At 40.5% G+C, this 5,071-nt stretch overlaps 2 non-coding genes across 2 annotated transcripts; both read left to right on the top strand.

The window, feature by feature from the left end:
- The first annotated feature begins 1,433 nt into the window (after positions 1 to 1,433).
- On the top strand, positions 1,434 to 1,505 carry Trnat-ugu. Its single transcript has one exon. It is a non-coding gene; the product is annotated as a tRNA-Thr (tRNA).
- Positions 1,506 to 4,542: 3,037 nt separating this feature from the next.
- Trnat-ugu lies at positions 4,543 to 4,614 on the top strand. The gene has a single exon. It is a non-coding gene; the product is annotated as a tRNA-Thr (tRNA).
- The last annotated feature ends 457 nt before the right edge of the window (positions 4,615 to 5,071 follow it).

Below are 5,071 nucleotides of genomic sequence, written 5' to 3'. Positions count from 1 at the left end.
TTGTTTCAAAATTTCGCCCCACCACCTTCCGCCCCCACAAATGAAAAAATCTGTTGCATACACAATATTGCAGATTCGAGAAAACTAAAAACGCAAAATCATAGATAATGACGATATCTATCAGATTGCTGAATCTGGATCAGATCAGATCATTTTTATAGCCAATAGGAACAAATCAATTTGCAGTGGCTACGCAGCGCCCGACGTCACGCTCAGACTGATTTTCTGTCTCTCTCGCACGCACTCCTTGTCGTGTCGTTTAATATTAGCGGCGTCTGCCGGAGGAGAGCCATACTGACTAAGTATAGGGTATAAATGTAGAGTTGCGGTGTCCGCAGCAACTCACAACGTTCCCCCTCGTTTTCCATTAAGAAGTGTAAAGCTCTGCTAGACATGACGCTTCGGAGAAGTGTTTTGAACGGCGAGTCGAAGCTAGAATTCAAATAATTTTAAGCAGGAATGATTGAAAGTTACCTTTTTCGATTTAGAGTTAATATGGACCCATTTAATGCGAGGCCGTTATTTCCATTAAGAGTTAATCGTTTTCCAAAGCTTATTCGTTTTGGGAACATTATCCCATTTTATTCGATTCTTCCAAATGAACAGATTTGTTTCTTTTGAAGTGGCTGCAGCCGAAAAATCCAGTTACGAGCGATTTTATTTGGGTACACACCTTTTAAAGCTCTGTTTGTGGTGGGGATTTTTTCCGAAGCAACTTTCATATTTTGGTTTTCTGATTTCTCTGGAAAAGTCGTGTGTTTGTGGTGGTGGCAGTGGGTGGTGGACACAGTGTTTGTGTTCAGCGGATGCCAGTGCGAGACCCTTTGCTCTTTTGGCCAGGAGATAACGCGGTACGGTACGCGTTGCACTGCGACACCGGAAAAAAAGTTTTGCGTCATAATAAATAATTTCAGCGCATTCGTCTGGAAGGATTAAGCGGTCCAAAAATCTGCTTGGGGGTTTAACTAAACCAAGTTTTTTTTTCCTGTTTTTTGGTTTTGGACTTTTGCTGGAGTTCTGGGGTCTTAAATTTCCGGGGAATTAAGGTAAAAATTGTGGAATTGAGCAAAAGTTGTCACAGAAACGGGTTTCGTACTTAAAATTCATAGGACTGATACCATGTATATATACTATACTATGTGTCATTTCAGAAGCTATATGTTACAGAGGGGATAAATTTCGTTAATGAATTTAATATGAAAAGCATTGCGCAGACGATTTGGTCAGTGTTTAGACAGATGTTTGACTTGAAAGGTTATCAATGGAGTGATAATAGTCTGCTGCTGTCTATGTTATTCGTACACGGTCAAGATAAGGTTTGGAAGACGTTTTTTGTTTGGTAGGAGCTACTGCCACTTTATCTAAAATCAATAGATGCTACTGCCTCTGTAGCTAACTTTTATATTGCTTGATGGTGCGATCTTTTCAAGCAAGCCTCCTTAGCTCAGTGGCAGAGCACTGGTCTTGTAAACCAGGGGCCGTGAGTTCAATTCTCACAGGAGGCATAGAAGTTTCATATATTTTTGTGCAGAAATATAATAGGTTCCGTTTGCTGTGCAGCAGCAGCAAGCAGCACCATAGGAGGTGGTAAATCAATAATTAGAGCCATGATAAAACTCTAAGATTTATTTCGAGAACGATTGCCAAAGTTGATCCTTGTTTACCCGCTTAAAAGGAGCTCTGACGATTGGCAGTATGCCATTTATTAACCCCCATGGTCCCATGGTCAGAGTGCAAAAGCCAACATGAAATGTCACCCACGAATGTGTATTCTATTTATATGTTGTATGTTTTACATTTTTAATTAGAAACTCAGACAGAAGACTTAAAGAGGGGATATCGAAAACCCACCCAGAAGCAGTCATGTGTGACATTATCTCTAACAGGACATCAGACACTGCTCCACCTCCATGAAAGTTCTACTTTCAGTTGACATCCCCTGTCTGGAGGGCAAATATTGACAGGAAAATGTTTTGTACGAGTATACAACAAATCGACCCCCAAGCGACTTCCAAACTTTGCCGCCTCTTAATTATTTGTTTATTCTATCATTGGCTTTACATCGTTCTCGTATTTGTTTATAATTAAAGCAGGCTTTCAGTACTTTCAGTACGTTTCGCTTTCGTTTTTTCTTGGTGTGTTTTTTATCTGTGGCGTAAATCACTTTAATTTTGATTTTGTTTTGCATTCATCTCCTTAATTAAAAACCAACAACGCGAAACGGCAGCGTCGACAGACAATGCAATGCGTTCGCCTTGTTGTTAATTAATTTGGCCTCAACTTCTGGTGTCGCCGCCGAGAGGGCACCGAGGGCATGAAATGCGCATTAGCCAATAAATCAGACGACACTCCCACACGACACCCCATCCCAATAGCCATTCATTGGCTTCCCTTGCATTCAGTTGCATTGGCATTATCCTTTCAGCTGTATTGTTCGTGCTGCGGACGATTTATGCGATGAGAAATTCGCATTCCAAAAGTCTAGGAGAGAGATTGCGCTGTCGCTGGATTGCAGATTGAATGATGCGACAATGGATGCAGGAATTTTCAGCATTCACATTTTTTGTGGAATTACAAAATTTAAGAAATCTATTGCCCTGTGTGGAAGTTCAGGATATAGTTATATAGATGTATGAATTAAACGAAATTCTTCACTTTGAGGTAACTTAGAGGATGACTCTAAAGCCACGGAGTTGATACGTTTTATTGAATAATCTTATTTAAATTAAAATTTGAACAAATTTGATCAAGATGCACTTTGTTATGGCCAGAAGACAATAATCAAATCTCCGTGGTTTGCTCTGGAATCCAGTCAATTAGTGCAGACTCTATAGCTGTCTTTTATTTACTGCCAACTTTATCATAGCTTTTAATTATTGGTTCTCTATTCGAAGAACCTGATGTTTCAATCTAATTTTTGTTTTTTCGAGCCAGCGCCCCAAAGTATACAACAAATTATCTATAGACTTCCCCGCTGACTGCCACAAAATGCGCGTCGAGTGGCATCGTCCTTCGGTCCTCCGAGGGGGGTGGCAATTTATCATTTTGGAGACTGTTAGGCAAGTGTTGACTGATGAGCGCTGGCGGGAGGTCTGTATGGCGATGGGTTATGGGTGGCAGAGTCGCCCCCTTTTAACTTTTGCGCCCCGGCAACCGCAACTGACAATTGGCCTTGCACCATGGTGGCCGCTGCTTTGCTCCTTTTGGTAATTAATTTTGATGGAGGACACATTGCGCTTAGTTTTAGCCAGCAGATGCGACCCAGGTAGGAAAACTTTTTTGGGTGAGTTTTTTACAGGCCATCCATGAAGCTGCCCCTGGCCCTGGTCTTGCCCCTGTTTCTGCGTCCTGCTCCGGTGGAATTAATCTGCATCCTGTGGCCGCCGGGACACCTGCGGCCTGCGGTAGAGTACACAGAATTTTTGGTGTTTTAATTTTTGTTGCTTGTGGCTTCTGCTGGTCCATCAATGTCTGGCTCCGGGTCCTGGCTCTAGAGCTAGAGCGACAAAAGCTATTAAGGGAATTAAAAATGCATGAAGCTGGAAATGGGAAAATAAAATGGGCGTGTTTTCCTCTTAGTTTTCTCCCCAGCTGTTACTCTGACTCCCAAGGTGCGTGGCACTTAGTTAATTAGGGAGCTACACAGAGCCACTAAAGGGGGGAAGAGCATTTTGCTAGAGTTAAAATATTTCATAATTCATAAATTCAATTGTTTTTCCAGTGCCAGTGCCAGTGCCTGCAATTGCATGTTTCTGTGACTACAATCTAGCATTTAACTGTTTGTGCACTTTGCCTGCCACACACATACTGATGGTGCAGCACCACACCACACCACTGCCACGCCCTACAGTTCAATCTTGCCGCAAAGATCTAGAGAGGGGACCAGCGTTGCCGCACCCGCACCCATTTCTAATTTCTTCTGAATTAGAGTTGAGAAATTATTAAGACATGCATACTCTTACTCACTCATCCATTCAGTCACTCACTCATTCATTCATTTACTTATTCATTTTGCTTAATTGCCAAAGACAATGATGATTATGTGGGGATCATCATGAATACGGCAGAGCAAAACTCTTTCTTTGCTTTTGAAAGACAGTTCCGCATATGCCCCGGGATTGCACTTCTCTAAAGGGTATTATTGATTTAATGAGAGGTTTGTCAGGCCCAAAGGGAAGAAGAGTAAAAATAACATTTGTTACATTTGTGACTTTAAATATAATGGATCTTTTCGGATCGTTCTCGAATATTTTATAGATTTCCTTTAAAATATTCGAATTAATTATTAAACCATAATTAAGTTCAGGAATCAGATTCTTTAATGATTATAATTATTTTAATGCAATGAAAACCAATGTTTTGTTGTGGTACTTTCAGAATTTGGACACATGTTTCTCGTGATAAGGTATCAATGCATTGAAAATGGAAAGATACAGACTCGTACTACCACAAGATAAGTTTTGGAAGATGTATCTTTCGATAGATGTTACTGCCACTGGTGCTACCTTTTTTATGGCTTGATGGTTCGTTCTTTTCAACCAAGCCTCTTTAGCTCAGTGGCAGAGCACTGGTCTTGTAAACCAGGGGCCGTGAGTTCAATTCTCACAAGAGGCATATGATTGTATATCTTTTGCTAAGAAATGGTTATGGTAATGTTTGCAATGCATAAGTTTATAATCAATTCAATCAATTCATTAATTTTGCATCTTTAGAAAGGAACTGGATCCCATTTATCTAAATTTTACTACTTTCTTTCTTTCTTTTTCCATGAAATCTAAAAACTTTTAGCTCTACAATATTATTGGTGCCTTTGCTGTAGTTTTCAGAGCATTCCCACTTCGACCACTCCCTGAATGGGCGCCTTTGCCTTCTCTTTTGCGTTTTATATATCTTGTCTCCTTCTAAGTTCTCGCTTTTGTGGTTGCATTTTGCGGTTTGTGTTTCATTAATTGTTCTATTAGTTTTAATTGATGCTGGCACTTGCAAATGTACAAAGTTGAATTGCTGTGGGATACGTAGATATGTAGAAAGATCTTACACTTACACTACTTGGAGAACGAATCAGAGGGAG

This window comes from Drosophila miranda, chromosome 2 (genome assembly GCF_003369915.1).
Source record: "Drosophila miranda strain MSH22 chromosome 2, D.miranda_PacBio2.1, whole genome shotgun sequence".
Lineage (NCBI taxonomy): Eukaryota > Metazoa > Arthropoda > Insecta > Diptera > Drosophilidae > Drosophila > Drosophila miranda.
Note: the sequence above shows the minus strand (reverse complement) of the source record. Positions and strands in the feature narration are given on the sequence as shown.